Genomic DNA, 23739 nt, shown 5'->3' with positions numbered 1-23739 from the left:
CGAACCCAAGAAGGGCTGCCTACGTATCTCATTGATATGAGAATCAGGTTCGCGTAGTTCGTGCAGATATGTTTTTTTGAAAATATGCACAAATTATTTGATTATTATTTTTTTAATTTAAAAGAATGAATACCGAACCCAAGAAGGGCTGCCTACGTATCTCATTGATATGAGAATCAGGTTCGCGTAGTTCGTGCAGATATGTTTTTTTGAAAATATGCACAAACTATTTTATTATTTTTTTTAATCTAAAAGAATGAATACCAAACCCAAGAAGGGCTGCCTACGTATCTCATTAATATGAGAATTAGGTTCCCGTAGTTTATCCATATATGTCTTTGAAAATATGCACACAATTTTATTTTACTTTACTTTTGAAAAAACGAATACTGAACCCAAGAAGGGTTGCCTATGTATCTTATCGAGATGAGAATCAGGTTCGCGTAGTTCGTTGAGATATTTCTTTGAAAATATGCACAAACTATTTTACTTTTTATTTTTTAAATTTGTAAAATTGGATACCGAACCCAAGAAGGGTTGCCTACATATCTCACCGAGATGAGAATCAGATTCGCGTAGTTCGTTCAGATAGGGAATACAATAATTTCAAAATTTAGACAAACTCGGAGCGATTCATTGTATCTTCTTAACTGTTGATCTTTGCATTATATGTTAAATGTGGTCTCCGAATTTTGACAGTAACCACTTGTTGTATTTATTTTTTGGATGCCTCTTCAAACTGTGTATACTTCCAATTATTTACAAGAACTACACATTATTATCACCATCCCCGATTATTGTCGGGGACGGTTTCCCTATAAAAATATGAGAAATGTGTGAAAGCGGGACCAACATGAAAAATAACAAAAATAAATGAGTGTGGCCTCATGGTCAAAGACTCCCCTAATTTGTCTTTTTGATTGGGCATTAATGTCTTGTGAAATACAAAGACTTAAATTTCGCGAGTCTTCTTGTCCCTTGCAACTTTGGACGAACAATAACCTTCAAGCTTTCAAAAATAACTCGAAAGGTAAAACTGACTTGACATTTATGTCTATGAAGCTCTAATTTTTTTTTTTGAAATAATGGACTATCATACAACATATTCACGTAAAACAGGTATAACACATAATATACAAACAATAAATGCATGTCTTATACAAATGTGCCTTGAGTGTTGACTCATCTCAAGCAAATGCGCTAAATTCAAGGTTTTGACTTCGCTCTACACTAGTTGACTAAGAGTGGTTTAGACAAGACCTGATTACCATAGTCAAACAAACTACGAGGTGAAGTATAATAAACGACATTGAATAACCACAAACCAATTATTCATTTATCACTTCAAAAGAATTCGAATGTGCTTTTTTGAAGGACAGCTGTGGAAAGCCACGTAATCGCCTTTGTCCTAATGCATTCTATTTGCCATTTGGCGAAAATTATGCCTTGAAATGCAATAACAATATACATACAATTAAATGAATAATGAATAAACAACAAGTACAATATACAAATAATCAACAAAATATAAGGTATAACACGATAAAAGAAAATGCTCCTCAATTTGAAAAAATGAACTTATAATGGTTAGAACCTCTATATCCCTAGCAGAGTCACCATTCTGTTTACATCTCTACTTTATTCAAATAGGGTGAAACGTCGTGATGACTCAAAAAATAAACAATTAATTAAATTTTTAAATAAGTTAAAATAATAAATGAATTTTAAGGGAGTTGCCATCTAATTTTAGGAAAAACTAGAAAACCAATTAAATTATCTACGAAACCACTAGATTCTAGGTAAGGGGTTCAAGTTATTCCAAAGGGAAGGTGTTAGGCATCCTTCGAAATCCACAAATGTGGATTCCGACTGAATTCATTTTTCAAATTGAAGAGGAGATAAAAACAATATACAAATAAAACAAACATAGAATATACACAAGTAATAAAATAAAACAATAATATAAGAAACAACCTAGATTTGCCCATCGTCAATAATATACGATAATGAATCAAAAGTATTGTTCGAACTTTGTTCGAATAGCTTCAATGGAAAACAGTTCCGGGTTCCTGTAAAGTCACTTAGTAAAATTGTTAGTAATAAATAAATATGAATGAATTAAACAATAACTTAAAAAATAAAAATCCGTCTTATTAACATGGAAAACCTTGGAAATCAACGGTAATTTCCTCATTGGCCGTTTTAACTTACAAAAAATATAAACTTAAACTAAATTTTCATCCTTTATAATGAGGAATTCTCAGCACTAAACTACAACCACCATGAAAGAGTAATATCAAAATTTGTTCATCATTTAATATAATAAAATGTATTAAAAAGTAAAATAACATTAAAATATTAAAATATTAGTTGGCAAATAACCCAAAATAGCAAAAAATATCACAATAACAAAACAATACCCAAAATAAAAACAGAAAATACAGGGACAATATCAACCCAAGTGTCATAAAAAAAATATATGAGCAGCCACCAATCAATCAAATTAATACAAAATTAGTCAAAAACCACAAAATAAGAAAAATTGAAATTTTAACAACTGTAACTATGGCACAAGAACAGATTCCAACAATATCATTAATAAGATAAAACAAAAATAAACATTAAAAAAGATTGAGAAAAGGATTTTACAGTGGTGATGCGTTGTTGTTTGATTGTTTTTGGCCGAAGCTCCGGCGTGAGTTTAGGGAAGTCATTAAATCTTGTCTATTGCAGCAATGGAGTCACTGACTTCTAGTTCACCGGCTTTAGCGCTCGTAGCTCACTGGAGCTGGTTCGTTGCTGCCAAAAAAAGAACAGAGGCAATATTTGGGGTCAGGTTTTTTGGAGTGGGTTTGGTGTTGCTTTGCTGCTGTTTGGAGTTGGTTCGCAAGCTCGGAGCTTAGAGCTCCTGTTCGCTGGGGCCGTTTCTGGTTTGGAGCTCAAAAATAGACTTTCGTCGGAGTTTCTGGGGTAACGAAAGAGTAGAGGTCTGGTGGTGGTTTGTTGTGATTTTAGGTGGTTGTTCGGTGGTCGTTGGTAGTGGAGGAATGGCTGTTTGGCAGTGGTTTCAGGTGAGGGGGTTTTGTTGAAATGGAGTTTGGATCTGGCTGATTTTTGTGGAGATATGATTTGGAAAAATGATGGCTTAATAGTGGGGTTTTAGGTGGTGGCAGCTAAGGGAGGAAAATATGAGAGAAAAAAGTTAGGGTTTTTCTCTTTGGAAATTGTTTCTTCTAATGTAAAAAAAATATTATCCACCACCCTTGACCTAATGAATAAGCCATTGTTTATATAAAAAATAAAAAATTACCTATAGTACAGTATCATTCTTTTAAAATCGTGCGCCAAAATCTCTAGCCTTTAAAAATATCTGTGCATGAAATCTTATCCATATTCGAATGAATTTCTAGACTGTGCAATATATCAAAATTAATATTAACAAATATTACAAATAAAATGATTTTTAAAAAGTATAATGAATTTAGCTAATGACATGTAAAAAATGCAATTTATCAGAATTAATGATTTAGTCGAAATGAATAAATATTTGAACATAGTCAACTGGTTGTGACATAAAATAATGTAATTAAAATTAACTGATAAAAAAAATCCTAAATTTTGACAAATAAGGATAGTTATCGATAAATTTGTTTAAACTTATAAAAAAATGTATTTTGAACTATTAAATAAATAAAACTTAAAAGTTACGAATTTTAAAAAATGTTAGGCCAAAATTGGGTGTCAACAGGGTGATAGGGGGCCACCTTGTCTAATTCCTCCGGTAGGGCTGAAATAGTTTGTAGGTCTTTCGTTAACAAGAATTGATATAGATGAAGTGGATATACAAGACATAATGAGGTCGATTATGTTTTTCTGGGAAGTTAAGGGTCATAAGGGATTGTTTGATAAATGACCATTCCAATATATCGAAAGCTCTTTCTAAATCAATTTTCAGAAAAAATTTGCCAAATTTTCCTTTTGTTTTTCGGAAATAGTGGATTGCTTCTTGAACGATTATGACGTTGTCTACTGCTTTTCTTCCAGGAATGAAACTACATTGTTGAGGGCTTATTATAGTATCTAGGTATGGTCTGATCCTATTAACTATAATTTTGTTGATGATTTTGTAGCCCGTATTACAGAGGCTTATGGGCCTATAGTGGTTAATCTGCTCAGGGTTCTTAATTTTTGGTATGAGGCAAATGAAAGTTTTATTTATTTCTGGAGGAATGGAGCTGGATTTAAAAGTCTTCATGCAAGTATTGATTATGGCTTCTTTATTTTCATTCCAATATTTTTGGAAGAAAAGGTGTAAACCATCCGGGCCAGGGATTTAAGAAGTTTAAAGGCGAAGATATCATATTTGATTTCTTCTTTATCTAGGGGTCTACCAATAAAATCTCTAGATTCCATTGGATGAGCATTTTGACAAATATTTGGGTTATGGTAGTCGCTCTTAGTAAGCTCAGTTGTGTAAATGACTTGGAAGTGTTGGGTAATAATGTTATTTATGGAGGTAGGATCGAATGTCCAGTTTTTCACCGAGTCATTTAACCCAATAATTCAATTTCTACGTCTTCTATTTATAGTGATGGTATGGAAGAATTTAGTATTTCCATCTTCCTCGCTAAGCCATTGGACTCTAGATTTTAGCTTCCAAAAGTCCTCTTCTCTTTTAAGAATTTCGTTAAACTCTATACTGAGAGTATTCTCCAGATTATGATGGAAATTCTTTTTATTTATTGCATTCATTTGCTGCAACCCATTTAATCTGTTGAGAATATCTTTTTTTTTTGTTTGACAATATTACCAAAGGTCTCTATGTTCCAAATTTTTATATTTTGGAGAAATTTTTCTAGGGCATTATTATAGTTGTTATTATCCTTCCACGCTCTAGTTACTATGTTAGGGAAATCCGGGTGCCTAATCCACATAGTTTCAAATCTAATTAATTTTTTACGTGTGAAGAGCTTTTTAGGTAGTTTAGGAGTATAGGGCAGTGGTCAAAATGTATACGAGGGAGATGATAGACTTTTGTGTCTAAGAAGAGAGTTAACCAAGAGTGATTGCTGAGGAAGCAATCAAGGCGTTCGATAATGAGAGTTTTATTACTCTTGTGCTTATTTGTCCAAGTATATTTTTGCCCCGTAAAACCTAAGTCTATCATGTCCATATCATCAAGACAACTGATGAAATTTGAGCTCTTAGCATTGTTTATAGGTCTCCCCCCAAGCTTCTCGGAAGCACTAGTGATTTTGTTAAAATCTCCACAAACTAGCTAAGGTCCATTGATTTTGGTAGCTATATATACTCCTCAAATTTTCCCATAATATCTTCCTATGTCTTAGCATAAATTATAGAGATATACCATTTAGGGAAGCTTATACTAACCACAATAGTGGCGTGGATTTCTTGTTCAGTCAGACCAAAAGGTTCAATGGTAATTTTCGAATTCCTCCAAAGCAAAGCAAAGCAATCCCTCTAGAGTATCCCCAAGCTGGGACCTGAATTATATCAGTGATATTTAGTGCCTGTAAAATTTTATTATGATTCTCCATTCTTGTTTGAATATAGAAAGACGACTTTCTTTGCCTTTTAAAATAAATCCTGCTTTTCTGATAAAAAAAATTTCCAACCAGCTAAGGGGCTGAATTCCTGGGCTCACAACGAGATGAATTTTCTTGTCTCCACAATCTATACAAAAAAAGTATATTTATATTATAGGTAGGATTTAGGAGGAAATTAAATTAATGGACCAAAAGGCTGATTGGCACTGCTTATGTTATGAGTGGCCTCGACTTGATAGTCATTTCCAACCGTTAGGACTTTGATATTAGATGTTAATGATTAAATTCTGAATTTAATTTATACATATCAAATGGATTTCTTAATATAACTATACTAGTGAACTAATTTGCGCTACGCACAAATTAATCTTTCAATTCAATAATATTTTTTGAAAGACTTTATGTTTTCTAAGTCAAATATTTCAATCTTTCACCAATTGTATAGTAATACTTAATTTATATATTCTTCTATGATTTGTTTTTATCACTTAAAAGTTTTTAGTCTTCATTAAGTACTCGTATGGTGTACTTATAAGTGAAGAAAAAAATAATTATTTTTCTTAATAAAAGTACTTGTTTATCTTTTTAATGATTTTTTTAATAAATAAGATAAAGCAAATCAATAGAAAGGGAAAAAAAAAGACAAATAAAATTCCTAGTTCTTAAGAGGTGGTTACGTGAATATATATATATATATATATTCACACACACCTTAGCAGAGTAAAAAGAAAAAATAGAACGCCTTAAACCAATAATTAAGATGAGTATAAAATAAAATTCGTACAAATTAAATATGAATATGTTGATTATTTTGAAAGTTATGGTTACTCGTTTGAATAAACAAAAAATAATTTCAACATCAAATATTCAAATTTTAATTATGATGTCATATCCTTGTTTCTTTGCTACTTTTGTTCCTTCACAAGCATTTGTTTGTCCAACCGCAATATTTAAAATCACTCTCTTCGAAGAATTATATATCCTTGTCTATGAAATCATTCTAGACAATTGACATCAATTCTGATCTCCTTATTTCTTTTCCTAATGTTTTTCTTGTGCTTCTTTATTATGTAATCAATGCATAATCAAAAATTAAAATTAAGAATTATGAAGGTTGAAGGTGGAAGAACAAAAAAACATATATTAAGATTTAAGATATTTAATAAAGAAGACTATTATAGTGAGGAATGAAAAGATGATTAATGGAATTTTAAGACTTGTTGAGCTATTAAAAATGATATCAATCGACAATTGAGAGAAAAAATTATCCACAACATTTTCATTTCTTACACACAATTTTCTATTTTTTTTAATAATGTAAAATCTTTTTTTTTCTTTCTCCGTTAACTCTTTGGTAATAAATATAAACAACTTAAAATTAATATCCTCAAGTCTTAACATGATTAACAAAAAAAGATACTAAATAAATAGTGCATAAAAATGGTAGACTATGGAGAACTATATATATATATATATATAAAATTACATAATATAGAAAATAAGAAAATAATCAATACAGTTGAGAAGATAAAAGAATAAACAACTTAATTGGAGAAACTCATCATTATATTAATTTTTTAAAAATAAACCAACAAACGTTATAAATTATTTTATTAAATTTTTAAAAGTATTTAATTCGACAATCCTTATATAAATTTGGAGCTTGTGTTCTTTATGGTGATAGCCGCTTCATCTCCTCTCTCTCTCTTCTTACATTTTATTTATTTATCATATGTTCATGTTCCTTTTAATGTTGTGTATATAGTTATTATACTTGATTGAACATTGTTAGGTGTAATAATAAAAAGGTTGTAAAATACTTATGAATTTCAACTTCACAACAATGATTATTTGTAATTAAAAAGTTAAGTGTTGCCTCTATTTTTAAATCATGAAACTTGAAAATAGCTCCAAAATTACAGTGTCAATTAAGAAGTAGAAAAATGTTTATGAATTTGGAGCGTCTATACATTCTCCGTTCAACTTTGTTTATCATATTTTATTTTTCGAGAATCAAATTATATGAACTTTTATTCAGATGTATTTTTTCATCATATTAATATGAGAAATATTGAATCTTATAGTATTTTTCGTATAGCTTGCAGAACATCTAAATTTTAATTTTAAAATAATGAATTAATCTAATTCAATTTAGCTTTGAAAAATAGTTAAATTAACCCTCAAAAAGAAAAATATGTCAAATAAAGTGAATAGAAACAATAATTACTTCAAAATCTAACATTGAGATAGATATCATAGGCCGAATATATGAGACTCCTTGATATAAATGATATAGCATAAAATATCAAAATTTATCAAATGTTGAGTTAGAATTAATTAAGAAACTATAAAGTAACACTCAAACAAAAACAATACATACCTTAATTTGGATGGAAAAATGAATCCATTTGAATATGCTAGAAAAATATGACAATACGAATAAGTTTTACCAATCCATTTGAATATGCTGGAAAAATATGACACATACAAATAAATTTTATCAAAATAAAATATATAATAGCATGTGAATTTGTCAAGATAAATTACGAAGATGCAAACTAAAAATTAAATATAATAAATCTGCAAAGTAAACAATCAGTAGTATTTCTCCTTTGAATTTTCTATCTGATAACACATAATCATACCTCAATTTAATACAAAATAATTACGAAAAAAATCTAAAGAATATATTTAAACAGCTTACCATGCATAGCACACAGAATTTTTGTGTGTGTGAAATTAGATCTTTAGCTGCATAAACCCCACAATCTGCAAAAGTGAAACTTCACGATTGCAAATAAATTATTAACAATATAAAAAGAAATAAGTAATATGAAAGAACATAAAGAAACATAGACATTGAATATATTAATTGCTCAATTTAATTAGATATTACAATTGTTGTTCACCCATGAAAGGGAAAAAATTGAGCAAAACGGATGAAGAAGGTAAAATGTATTACTTATATGGTTTAATTAGAAATTAAAGAATCATTACATTAATAATAATGACTTTTGAGCTTTCTAAACTAATGTAATTAAGACATAATTTATAGGTTTTTAAATAAATTATATAAATAGAAAAAGTTAAGAAAAATGTCAAAAAACTGAGAAAAAACATAAATGTCATTCTTGGCTTTAGAGGCATGCCACATCACCTTTCCTACATCTAGCTTTATTATATATATAGATATAGATTGTTTAAATTAAAGTTATATTGAATTCAGTTGCATCTGTCGCTAATCTTCTGGCTCCTCTTCTATGTCTATATAGAATAATTTTTGCCTTCAAGACATGGAAGTTCCCTCTTAATTCATGGTTTGTAGTACTGGATATATGCCTCCATATTGATACAACTTGTATTCGTGAATTCTATCCTTACTCTTTCAAATCTCTCTGGTCTCTCTCCCTTCCCCTCCCAATATTGCACACATATATACATATTCACTTTAAAACTGAAACGTAAATACACAAACACACATGTATTAATCATCAACCAAATACATATCACTAATACACTTATTAGCTTTAAAATTTAAACCTAAAAGGCTAAAATATAGATTCTTTTATTTATTTTTAGCCCGCGTGGATAAAAATATTATAATTTGCTCTTTGGTTCCTCATATAAATAAACTGTAATAACAAAAAGAAGAAAGGATATATCATTTCTAATTCTTTATAATATTCATACAACTAATAGCTGTTTAACAGGACAATTTACTATGAATTAAATATAGGCTATGAAAGCTAGTAATATTTTGTTTTTTCCATGAAACTAATAATGATTAATTGTGAGTGCATAAATATGTGGATGTATAAACAGGGCTCTTTATTTTTTTAAAACTAAGAATTGACACTTTTGTAGGTGTATGGTACTAAACTTCAATAATCACGTGTTTTATTTGGATCCGGCTCCTCTTCATTTTTCTTCTCTTCATTTTTTTTCAAGTTTCTATTTGAATTAGTGACACATGACATAGGTAAAATAAATGGTTAAGATTTAATTTCTTAAAGTAAATCTCTAACCATGATTTAATTAATAAATACATTATATATTAAGTATTAAAAATTATTATAATCTCACAATCTTAGCAACATATTGTCTTGTCTATAAATATAGGAAAAAATTGTTCTCTCCCTAAATATTTTTTTGTACGTAAGATCTTTTCTTAATTTTCTTTTAAATAATTTTTTTAATCTTTGAAAATTGGGTACCGTTATGCAGTTCTAAATGGAAAACATTGAGCTTTGTTGATTGTTAATTTTTATTCTTAAGAATCGAATTTATGCGTGGTGGGATATAAGTTTCTTTAAGGATGAGAAAACTACTTTAAAATATTATGATGTCTCATAAAAAAGTTATTTGCAACAAAGCTTCCAATGACTCTATCCAAATTTTATATTTGAAATTTCATAATAGTGACTACGTATTTATTAATTATAAGGGAAGAAAAAGTTGTATTTGAGAATTTTACAACCAAACAAAAGAAACAAAAGACCTGTCTTGTTGATTTAGTGATATATACACCTTTTTTTTAGTTTAACATTAAATATTGGGAGTAAAAAAGACTCGTCTAAGTAATTTATAAAAAAATTAACTACTTCAATCAACTATTATTTTATTTTCAGGTGAATCAAAGTCTTATGATTACGAATAATAAACTAATATATTTGAAATAAATACACACGTGAACTTATATTATATGTAGATGTATTAAGATAATTTTATTAGACAAACAGGCTTTGCTTAATCTTAATCATATATTAGACCGGATCTATTAAATCTTTTGGTGATACGTGGAAAATACTTGGCAAATATGGCCTTTCGGAGTACCCCAAAAGCCAATTAATTATCAAAACAAGAGGCGATGTTTATGGCAGTGGACTTGTGGTTTATGGTGTGGATTAACAAAAAATTAGTAAACTAATGAAGCTGTTAGGAAAAATTAACGATCATCGAGAAAATAATTTGCTAGTGGTTGCCGGTGGCTGGAATATTCTCCGGAATATGCAGAGTTTATCCATGTAGAGATAAAATATTGTAGGATTACGAGTTTAGTTTTTGTTAGGATTCTTGGAGGTTAGTCTACTCTAAATCTAGGCAATCATCTCGAAAATTGCATAATTACATGAAATATTCACAAAAATCAATGAAAATCAAATAAATCTCAAGGAGGTCAACATTATCCTAGTTCGAGAAATATGAATATTCATAGAAATACGCTATTAATGACCTAAGAGAAATCTTAGGAAAGAAGAATTAAGAGATAAATAGATTTATACCCACGATATTTATCAATATATAAAATTATGTTTCTTCATATTTTAGTTATGATTGCTTATTTTCTATCACTTTAAAATTTGTTGCAAACAATTCGGTCTGACCTTTCCCATTCTCTCCTCTCTAAAATACCACTAGCAAATTACTATTCATTATTTTAAAAAAATATTATCCTTGTGTTTCCCTCATGTGTGATACTAATTTTTTGTGTTCTGTAATTACCACCATGTAAGACATCTCTAAAGTTTAGGTCAATTTTTTTTTTTGTTGTATTATCATTTAGGATGAATTTGTTGGTTGGACTATATCTAATTTAATTTTACATCGTCTAGCACTTATGATAAAAAGAAATATTCTTATCGGAGGTATCTAAGTAAATAAATCTCATTATACTCCATGATGGTATTTGTGTTTTAATTATCTTAAATAGGTACCCATGTTTTAAAAATGTAATCACTTTTAATTAACTTTCCTAAACTTGATGATATAAATGGGTTATAATTAATTTGCCATGAGAGGATATTTCAAAAATATGGACTAGGGGTGTACATGGTCGGGTTGGTTCGGGTTTTTCAAATATCAAACCAAATCATTTGTGTCGGATTTTTAAATTTATAAACCAATAAAACTCGGGTTTTTCAACCTCGGGTTTTTTCGGATTTTTCGGTTTTTCGGGTTGTTTTGGGTTTTTCCGGTAAAGTATTCATACAAACATATAATTTACTTGTACTTCAAATATTTCTTTAGTCCTACCAAAATACAACTATCTAAGATGTTTCTTAAAAATATAACACAATATGATATGATTAATGACACCAAATATCCAACAAAAATAATAATAATGAAATCGCGTAAAACAAATATTGCAAATTAACAAGTCATAATGAAAATGATCATAATTTAAAAGTACTAAATCATGCTAAAATTTAGTTTAATAAGTCTTAGTTACATGACTAAATATTAAAGGAAATTAAATTAGGTAATGTATTTTAATTGTCTAAACCAATGTAAAACTAAAGAACAAATATTCAATATTATTGTCGTGTTGAATTGATTTTCTTTTTGCATTAGTACATATATTAATTTGATTTTGATTTAAGCTTTATTATAATTACCAACATCTATGGACTATAGTCTTTATTGGACCATTCATAATTCTAAGTTTCAAACTTGAAATAATATATTAAAAGATAAAAACTATGAAAAAGTATAAGAAATATTTAAAAATTATATCAAAGTAAATATTTTTATGTATAAAATAAAATTTTAAAATTATATATATAATGTCGGGTTGGTTTTTTTTAGTTAAAACTAAACCAACCCAAATATAGTCGGGTATTTTTTTTCAAAACCAAACCAAGTCAAACCAAACCACTAGTCGGGTTTTTTTTCGAATTGACTCGATTTGCGGTTTGATTCGATTTTCGATTCTGTTTTGTACACCCTTAATATGGACAACAACTCACAAGAAAATGAGAATCTATGTAGGCAGCTTGTTGAACATATATAATGAGCTGGCTGTGGAATACTTCACAATATGATACCACATTATTTCATTACTAAGACCTACCGCCTATCAGAACTTTTCATTACTTTCGTGTCAAATCGAAATCAGACAAATAAATTGAAATGAAGAAAAATATATATTATTTTTCTTCTTTCTTTCTCTAATTTCATTCTATTGAAAAATTTAGAAGTTTGTAGAGAATTCAAGAAACTCATTATAATCATCAAGAAATAATGACTCAAATTTATGTTGAAATGAGTTTTGAGAGTGAAATGATTTTAAGGTTGTGGGGTACAAGTACACCAAATTAAAGGGGATGGTTTTAATCTTTTTTTGACAAAGTTAGGTTAGGTGGTGGATGAGGGTCATTGTCTGGTCAAATATCTACCCAATATTGAAAAAGACTACGTTTTTTTGGGTAAAAAAACATATCAATAAAATGACAACAAAGTTAATTACATAATGCATTTTAGTTCATTATAGACCAAAGGATTGGCTTTAGGTATATCTACTCTCCAAACATGTGGGGAATGGACCTTCTACTAGTCTTGGTTGTTGGGTCACCCTACTTCACGTGTTCTAGACATAGCCAAGATTTGAGTTTGTAAATATTATGGTTATATTTAACCGAACATATTAGTTAAGAAATTTACGGATTTCTCCTTAATAAAATTGAACCTGTAATAACTATGACATGTATTACAAGTACAAATTATCGACAAATCTCACACGCAGAGGTGAACTCACCTGGTGGCGTGAGGATACACATGCACCTGATAAAAAAAAAATTCCAACCAGCTAAGGGGCTGAATTCCTGGGCTCACAAGAGAGATGAATTTTCTTGTCTCCACAATCTATATAAAAATAGTATGTTTATATTATAGGTAGGATTTAGGAGGAAGACAAATGAGGTTGATTGGCACTACTTGAGTGTACTCGACTTGATAGTTATTTACAACCGTTAGGATTTTGATATTAGATGTTAATCACTAAACTCTGAATTTAATTTATATACATATCTAATAAATTTCTTAATATAACTACATCGTTTGAATTAAAGCTATATTGAATTCAGTTGCATCTGTCACTAATCTTCTAGCTACTCTTCTATGTCTGGATAGATTTATTTTTGCCTTCAAGACGTGGAAGTTCCCTCTTAATTCATGGTTTGTAGTATTGGATGTAGGGGTGTACATGTCTGGGTTGGTTTGGGTTTTTCAAATATCAAATCAAATCATTTGTGTCAGATTTTTAAATTTATAAACCAAACTAATAAAATCGGGTTTTTCAATCTCGGGTTTTTTTTGGATTTTCTTGGGTTTTTCGATTTTTCGGATTTTTCCGGTAAAGTATTCATACAAACATATAATTTACTTGTACTTCAAATATTTCTTTAGTCCTATCAAAATACAAATATCTAAGGTATTTCTTAAAAAATAACACAATATGATATGATTAATGACACTAAAATATCCAACATAAATAGTAATAATAATGAAATCGCGTAAAACAAATATTGCAAATTAACAAGTCATAATGAAAATGATCATAATTTAAAAGTACTAAATCATGCTAAAATAAGTTTAATAATTAAGTATTAGTTACATGACTAAATATTAAAAGAAATTAAAATTAAATTATGTATTTTAATTGTCTAAATCAATGTAAAACTAAAGAACAAATATTCAATATTATTGTCATTCTTAATGTAGAGTTGATTTTCTTTTTGCATTAGTATTAATTTGATTTTGATTTAAGCTTTATTATAATTACCAACATCTATGGACTATAATCTTTATTGGACCATTCATAATTCTAAGTTTCAAACTTGAAATAATATATTAAAAGATAAAAACTATAAAAAAGTATAAGAAATATTTAAAAATTATATCAAAGTAAATATTTTTATGTATAAAATAAAATTTTAAAATTATATATATAATGTCGGGTTGGTTTGGTCTCGGGTTGTTTTTTTTTTAGTTAAAATCAAACTAACCCAAATATAGTCGGTTTTTTTTTCAATACCAAACCACTAGTCGTTTTTTTTTCCGGGTTGACTCGGTTGCGGTTTGGTTCGGTTTTCGGTTCAATTTTGTACACTCCTAACTGGATGTATGCCTCCATATATTTTCATGAGGAATTTTATAAATAGTTATAATTTGTCTAATTATAATTCATAGCAATAATTTTAGAGAGGAGAGAGACGAGCAAGATCTAGAGAGCAGGAGAGGGAAGAGATACAAGCGAGAGAGTAGAGATGCTAGATAATACATGTTGTATCATGTATCTCAGATACAACCTCCATATTGGTACAACTTGTATTCGTGCATCTCTATCCTTACTCTTTCAAATCTTGCTGGTCTCTCTCCCTTCTCCTCCCAATATTGCACACATATATACATATTAACTTTAAAATTGAAATGTAAATACATAGATACACATATATATTAATCAACAATCAAATACATATCACTAATACACATATTAACTTTGAAATTTAAAACTGAACTGTAGTACACATATATCCATCATCAACCAAAAATTGTTTGTTTTATGCATTTGCAGTGTCTCTACACAATGCTAAGATATTTGTTTTTTTAAATCAGTTACTATTTTTTAAAAAAAAGATTATAGTACTCTTACTAAAAAATTGCTATTTTTTCTATTCATTTTATAAGTAACCATCAAGATGTCTTAATTATTTGTTACTGGAGTGAAGGTAAATGCATGCAATTGCAAAAAATCACTTTCTTCTAATACATGTGGTTGTAAATTGAAATTAGTTAATACTATGACATTCTTGTCCATTGATTCAGAATCTAAAAATCTCTTGAAGAGAAAATGACAAAAATGGTCCCTTATCTATGATGGTAGACTCAAAATAGTCTCTTTTAAGTATTAGAACTTGAGCAGTTTTGGTCTTTTAAATTTACTAAAATTGAGCACTAAGGTATTTACCTAATTCTAATTGTTTAATTCAATTTGAATTATGAAAATATAGCGTATATAATCGGGACTCACATTTAGAAGTACAAATTTTATCGTTTATATATGCTATTTTTTGTTCTATTTAAGAGTCTGGTGTAATTTTTTGAGGCACAATTTTTATTATTGATTTGTCTATTTAGTGTTTGGTGTATTTTTATAATTTAAAATTTTGACAGAAAATTTTAGTGTCTCTAGTTAATCTTTTTCCTTTAGTTCCAATTAAATCTATCAATTAAAATTAGGAAAAAATTTAAAGAAAAATAAAAAATGCTCAATTAATAAGATGGGTTGCTTTTTGAGAAACTAATGCCATGAAATTTAGGACCACCACGAGGCCTCACCATATCGATAGATAATATATAGAGGACTATGATTGGTATAAATATAGTAGATCGTGGTTGGAATCAAGTTTTTTATGATTTTAATTTTTTTACCTTTTGAATTCATAATTTTTAATTTTTGTTTCTAGTGCTTATTAATGAAAATTTATGGGTTAATGATCTAAATTCAGTCATTTTTTTTTAGAAAAGGTTTACTTTGGGCATCCACTTCGCGCGTCATTGGCGCTTTGCTCCTCTCTTATTTTTTATTGGATCAAATTTCGCCATTCTTTCTCAATTAAAATTGAAAGAGTTATATTACATTGAAATTATAAGTTTTGTAATATCTGATTCACAAGCAAGAGTCTTAGAGTACTTGTTGCTTGGAGTATAATTTGTGCTACTGAACTTGTCCTTTGGCATGCATAACTTGTGTCACTTTACTTATGCCATGGACATAATTTGTGTCACTGAACTTATGACTTGAAGCATAACTTATGTTATTGAATTTTTGTCTTCGACATAACTTGTGTATTGAACTTAATTTCTTTTGCCTACGGACATAACTTGTGACACTACACTTATGCATTAAGGCATAACTTGTGCCTTAGGCATAATTTCTTTTGCCTTTGAGACATAATTATCTTATTGAACTCAAGTCTCGCGAATTTTTATATTATTTTTTCATTGTCGATACATTTTCGACTAGTTATTTGTTACCCACAAAACTGTAAAGGGATAAAAATTAAAAAATCAGTAATTTTTTCCCTCCCTCCCCAAACCCTCAATTTAAAAAGAAAAAGAAAAAATAAAGAAGAGTATTATATGCATCTAATAGTTGAGTATATCTTTTATAGTAGCTTTCTGCCCATATTTTGTTCATCTCTATCGCACTTTCGATAAAGAAGAATATTATATGCATCTAATACTAGAGTATATCTTTTGTGATTAAGTCTTTTCTCTAGACATGTAATTATATATAGTTTTTTTTAGTTCATACTAAAAATAAAAAAACAAAACAATATTAGCACGCAATATGTACACATTTTCCTTGTTGAAGAATATGTTAAAGTCGTCTCAGCAATAAAAAATTAAATTTTAAAGTACGTACTATATGGTTTACAGCACTAGAGCAAGTAAATATTATGATGACAAGTATATTATGGAAATAAGTTACTTCAATGCGTTCCAATTTTTTTATTTTGTTTTAAAAAGATTTTTTTTTCCTTTTTGACAACTTTTTTATTTCAACATTTTATTTGTCATGTTTAAGATCATAAATTTATTTTTATTTTTTTAAATTTTGTATCGTGTCAAAACTAGATAATCAAATTGCATAGAGAAAAGTAGTAAATGCAAGTAAAAAGTTTTTTTTTTGTATTTGAACAATATTAAGACTAGAATGACAAGGAGATAAGAACGATGGAGTACGATTGACAAGTACATGATGTGGACAAAAGATATTCTTGATATATTTGTTTATCATTTTTCACAAGTTAAATTAAGCTAATTAAACAAACATGTTAATTTGAAAACATTAAAAAAAAGCACTAACTAACAAGTTGATGATGATGGACCATTACACAGAATTAAATAATGAATTTATGTTTATTTAACTTTCTTTTCATGTTTCATTTATTGAAGGATACTAAACATCCTACCAAAAAAAAAGAAGGATACTAAACACAAACATAAACTGCTAAATGCACAAGTAACTCGTATAGTCATATCATATATATTGTTTTTTCATAGATAAAGTAAGTTTACCCCAAAAGAAAAAAAGCTTATAATCTACTTAGATCAATTTGATATGATAGGAAACATTTAAGAACAAGTTTATTTTAGCTCGGTCAAAATAAGTTTGTCAGCCCATGAGGATTAACCGACATAGGCAGTTCATGGACCAGATAAAAAATAGAGAACTAAAGCAACTAAGAGGAGGAACCAAAATTAATAATCTACTTAGATCAATTTGTTTTCATTTAATGGAGGTCTAAATCTGAATGATTGAGTTGAATTATTAAGTGCATTTGTTTTCATTAAGATTTAAATACTTAATGAGCCTGAATATGTCTTAACTCTTAATCATTAAGATTTAAAACTGCACCTTAATACTATTAAGATGTATTCTTGAGGGGATACTATTCACCATCACTCTATCCTCAATCACCAGCCACCAACATTAACTACCCTTGTCATCACAACAACCACCAGTACAATCACCACCACCATAATTGTCAACCACCCATTACTATCGTCTACCACCAACCACCATCGTTGTTAACTACTACAGTCAGCAGCTACTACACGTACCTCCTCCATCGTTATGATTATATCATTGCCGCCACCATCTTCACCACTGTCTTTGGAGTCGTCACCACCTCCATCACCACTATCAACCACTATAGTCAATTCCTACTACCAACAATCTCCACCATCACCACTAGAACCACCACCAACTACATTCATACATTCTACGGTCACCATTGCCACCTATACCACTACAATCACTATGTCAATCTCTAACAACCACCTCCATCATCATAACTAGAACCGCCACCAACTACCACAAACACATCACCAATCACCACATAATCTTCAACCACCACCATCAACAACTTCAACTACTAATTAACATCAAATAACTTCATCATTAAAACCACCAACATCAATATCAATAACCAATGGCAGAGTCAGGAATTTCACGAAGAGGGTCCAAAAATTAAACAACAAAAGCTCTTTTTAAAATGGGGAAAAATTGTTGCAAGTGAGATTTGAACACGTGAGCATTGACTCATTAAATATGTCTAAACACGTATTAAAGACATTTTAAATCACTAGGCTATAACAACCTCTTATGTCAAGGGTGTCCAAAATATGTTATTTAATCATTTCATGTATCATTTTACTTATATATGCGGTAACTTTTTCCGATGAAGGGTGTCCAAATTGGACACCCTTACATACATATGCTTACTCCCCTGCCAATCACCACTATTATGATAGCCACACAACATCAACCACCTCACTCGTCATAACTATCACCACCATCATTACTAGCCACTAACAACTATTACCATTATCATCACCACTACAAACTATCTCCATCATCACTAGCAAGTATAAGTGATTCATTTTTTGAAAATCAAATAATGATTTTATTTTATTATTTTTTAAAATATTTAATTAACTTTTATTTGAATTGTATATATAGTTTATTATGTACATAAAAATAGATTAGGTACATTTTGATGTTGAAAAACAATCCTACTGAATCATTAACTATTCAGTTCTAGAGACAACATCTTAATTATTCAGATGACCTATTCAAATTCATATATCTAGTTCTTAATGAAAACAAATTAGGCCTTAGTCCGTTATATATATTACGATGCCCAAAGACCGACACTTTAAAATTTAAACAAAGTTATTGTCACACCCCGAGCCTACCCCTTGGGCGGGACTGACACTCGAAGACCATTGTTGGCCTTAAGCGAACCCTTGGTCTGGCTTACTTAACTCAGCGAAAGACTTAAACATAAGAAGATATAACTCATGCATAACTTAAGAAATAATAGTTTAGCCAAAATGGCAACTCAGTTTTTAAACAACATCTGAATGATAATGTAAAGACAACTGAACTACTAACTGTCTATGAAGCCTCTAAACAACTGAGATGGATGTTGGGACAAAACCCCTCAACATCCTAATGAACTAAACTAGAAAGCGAATAAAAGAGTCCTCCGAAATGCAAGGAGGCTCACCACTGACTCTGAATGTTCAACTGGATCAACGAGGCGATGGATGCTGATCCTGGTTACCTGCGTCTGAATCATAAGACGATGTAGGCCAACTGGCATCAGTACATTGAATGTGCGAGTTGGAATGCTAAACAACAACTTAAGCTTGAAAAGAGTAAGAATGAACACTTACCTTGGCTCTGTACAACTCATGAATAACTGAACTCAATATAAAGCAATAAGACACATGCAATATATATATATATATATATATATATATATATATATATATATAAAGCTTGTAAAACAGTGTAAACAACTTAGTTCGTTAAAGATAAAGCAATAACAAACTCAACTTTGCTTATATATAAAAGTAATATAACTTTTGTGGGAGATTCTCTAACCGACAACCACCACTATGAGCCTAAGTGGTGATACAACGTCTTGCCCACGCTGCCATAATTGTCATATACTTTGTCGTCATATAGAACGCTTAACTTAGTGGATCCACTAGTCAATGCCAAAAGCATCTTAAGGAGTCATCTAAAAAGTATGATCCTTTACTACCCATGATGGCTACATGGTTTATGGAGACTTGAGTTAATATGAACACGCGTCCCCATATCGGTGCTCAATACTACTCCCAAAAAATACTTAGCCCATATGTTTGTTAAAACAAAACTCTTTCTTTGAATTGAGATAATTACTCAAAACTTAGCTTAAAAGCCCTCTTGGAATCGATGTTCCCTTTTCTTGCTCAAATGTGAAAACATTTATAAACTCTTTGGGAATACTTAGTTCCCTTATAGCTTTTTGAGAAAATGGACTCAACTCTTTACTCTTTGCTTAACTTGAAACTTGAGCCTTGAAACGAAGTTAAAACGTTTGTTAAAGACTCTTGAAAACTTTAAGAAACTTTGCTTTGACTTGCTTCTTAACTTTTAGACTTCACTCTTAACTTCTTTGACTTTGATCTTAACTTTCCTTGAATTGGATTATGGATTCAAGGTTCATGATCTCATGTTTATGGATGATTTCATGATGTTTATATGTACCTTAGAGTGTTAGAATCAACTAGGAAACATAGGTACATCACTTAGGAACTAGTACGAAAAGGTGGGGGAAGAATGGGGAGAATTGGTGTCCCTGGCGCTCTGAGAGGCGCGGGGCGCCAGCCCTCAAACGTCAGAGGGAGTGCGCTGGCTGGCGCGTCGCCCCAAGGGGTGAACTTCAGAGCCCCTTTTTGGGGGCGCTGGCTGGCGCGACGCCCCACCCCCTTCCCCAGGTTTTTGACGATTTTTCTCCTTCGTTTTTCATCTCTAAACTCTCCAATCTTCCCTAGTTCTTTTCCCAAACACTTAAGATCAATAATACCCTCAACATACAACAGATCTAACTCGAAAATCCTCCTGGAAACACGAATCAAATCAACAAGAACTTCAACAACACAACCAAATCAAAAACTTAACGATGTCCTTCAAGAACTTCATTTTTTAACATGTGAACAACCCAAAATCGCTGAATTGAAACAAGTTGGTGTGTGGGTGAACTAACCCATCACTAAAAGATCTCACATACCTTAATAGGGATCACCCCCGACGAATTTCACTCCAAACGCTTGACGTTCTTGGCGAAATCTTGGCTTTTCTCCCTTTCTTTCTTCTTTTCTCTTTTCTCCAAACCCTAAGCGTATTCTAATTTTCCAAAACTGAATTAAGTTCTGTTTTTACCCCAATAAACCCCTAAAAATGAATTAGGAAATTAATTAGAGAAAAGACTAGTTTACCCTTCCTTAAATCCGGATTTGGACTTTCCTCAATCCAACAGCCCAACTTCCGAAAGGCATAACTCACTCATACGTTGTCGAAATCGCGCAAACTTGGCGGCGTTGGAAAGATCTCTCCAAGGGGTTTCCAACCATATCAAGATTTGCTCCTAAATTATCCTGAGCTAGGAGTTATGGCCGTTTGAAAATAGCCAAAACTCACTTTCTTAACTTAGACAAAAATTTCCAGATTTCCTTATTCTTTTCAAAAATCAATATTTGCATATTTTAAACTCTTTATAGTTGTTTCTAGGTGCGAGATGTTACAATTATGTTGAATAAAAACAAGTAAATAAATTTTTTTGTAAATTTCCCAAATCCCTAAAAAGGAACCGCTCTTTCCTCTCTCTCGTTTCTCTTTTTTGTTGGGATAATTAACTAGAAATTTGATTAACAACAACACTACTACGTAATATCTTCTTTCTAAATATTTATTTATGTTTTAGCTTTCTTAGGTTAGAATTTAGATTTAAGAAAAATACGACCCACAACCCACATAGTCATTTCAAGCCCATCAAAATGGTGGGTCGGCCCAATTCATCCCATCAAATTTCAAGACTGGACTAGATTAAATCAGCCCTGACAGCTATAGACTTATCATTTCCTTGAAATAAAGATCTGCATCTTTTAAAAAAGAAATCTTGTAATGGACATTTCAGGTTAGATCACTCGTATGTAGCAGAAAAATAGTGGATCACCGACTGTCAAAACTCTTGAATTACCCAAGTGGGCATAAATACTTGAGCCGTACATTGAAGTAGGTATGTTTAGAACCCATATTTATAGGATAACTTATAGAAATCTTAGGATCTAATGCTTATATAGATGTTAGTTTACAATATAACAAATCTTACTAAATTTTAGTGTGCTCAAATACATGTATCTTGTGATATATGGAGTCAAAATTAGGTGTAATTTATTTTAGATACATTGTATTTAAGTGGATTAACATGTATATGGGATACATAGACAAATCTTGCTCACCTCCCTCACCTTCTTCCCATCTCAACCGTCACTCTCATATCTCGCTGACATTTAGTGTCTCAGATACATGCGAATCACACCAGATACATGTGTGATATTAATTTAATTAATTAACAGTAATGCAAAGGATACAAAATATTACGTTACAAAGGAGATGAATTACATATCTGTTCCAAATTAGATTTAGTTAAGTGTGATGTAATGACCTTTAATGTCATTAACATTCACATACATTTCTAAGAAAGTACTTCTCTTTGAAACTCCTCTTCTTGCAAATCATAAGATACTACAACACCACCAAAAGGAAAAAAAAACATTTTCCTTCTTTCTTCTTATTCTTAGAATATTTTTTGGCAACTTCCAAACTTTCAGCCATAAGTGCACGTGTTTGAGAGTAACTGGAGAAATCTTGGGGAGCGACCGGCTACAACGATTTGCACCGGAGTCGGATCGAAATCGCTTTCAAGACAGTGGCTTGCCACGACATAATATTTGTAATAAGTTGTTTCCTACTTTGTAATTCTAGTCCAATATCAATATTGTAGTTTTTTTTTTCCCCAACATGTATGTTATGTGTAATTCAGTTCTCATCTCACTCGTCTTTCTCATATCTCATTCGCATACCTAGTGTCCTAGATACATGTATGTAATGTACAATCTAGTGTGATTCTATTTTGACTTGAAATCTGATATGAAATTATTAAATAGTGAAACAAAATGCAATTATTCCATACTATAATTAATAAATATGATAGGAATATTTTCATAACTGGCTTGTTCCTCCATATTTGTATTGTTTATGTTAGTTATAGATTCTAAATTAGTAGAATATATCCTTTTTAGGATCACTTGGTCCATGTTAAAATTAAATTAAAATCAATTATTTGTACACTTTTTGTATAAACCTCACACATTTTTGCCCACCTAGCATTAAAACACCTTGAATGTTTTTAATCATTCAAGATGTTCAACATAATTGTGCTAGCATAACAAATATTGAACTAAGAATTGTAGGGCTTTACCTAAGAAAGGGAGCCCTTCCAAATATTCTCGACGGCCAAGGTAGAACCAAGGCCGAAGAGGGGGTTTGGAAATAGTTTTCAACCAGCAATAGACGCGCCTCGGTTAGAACCTCACTAGCTGCGTCATTGCCCCAAGCGCAAAGATGCTTTATCTTGGCTATAGGCCTTGACTTATATAGTCTTTACTTATTCCCACTTTCTTATACAATGCCGATTTGGGACAAAAAATAGTAACATAGTACCAAGCCAACATGCATATATAATTCTTGATGAGACTAGCAAAATGCAGACCCCAAGAGGACCAGGAGTGCATGAATATCTACTCCCTCCGTCCCTATTTAGTTGTCCATATTTTCTCTTTTAGTTGTCCCTATTTAGTTGTCCATTTTGAAAAATCAAGAAAGGACAACAATTGTTTTCCTATTATACCCTTATTTAAATAAAGTTGTCATAAATAAAGTAAATAAACTTATAAACTTCCCAACATTGATTAGTTATCTTGAGTT

At 30.4% G+C, this 23739-nt stretch overlaps 1 non-coding gene across 1 annotated transcript; it reads right to left on the bottom strand.

The window, feature by feature from the left end:
• Positions 1–23225: 23225 nt before the first annotated feature.
• Positions 23226–23378, bottom strand: LOC125840064 (U4 spliceosomal RNA). The gene has a single exon (XR_007443719.1). It is a non-coding gene; the product is annotated as a U4 spliceosomal RNA (small nuclear RNA).
• Between the last annotated feature and the right edge of the window lie 361 nt (positions 23379–23739).

The sequence above is a fragment of the Solanum verrucosum genome, unplaced genomic scaffold (assembly GCF_900185275.1).
Source record: "Solanum verrucosum unplaced genomic scaffold, falcon-dt-bn FXZP01000177.1, whole genome shotgun sequence".
Classification (NCBI taxonomy): domain Eukaryota; kingdom Viridiplantae; phylum Streptophyta; class Magnoliopsida; order Solanales; family Solanaceae; genus Solanum; species Solanum verrucosum.
This window is presented reverse-complemented; position numbering and strand designations above follow the sequence as displayed.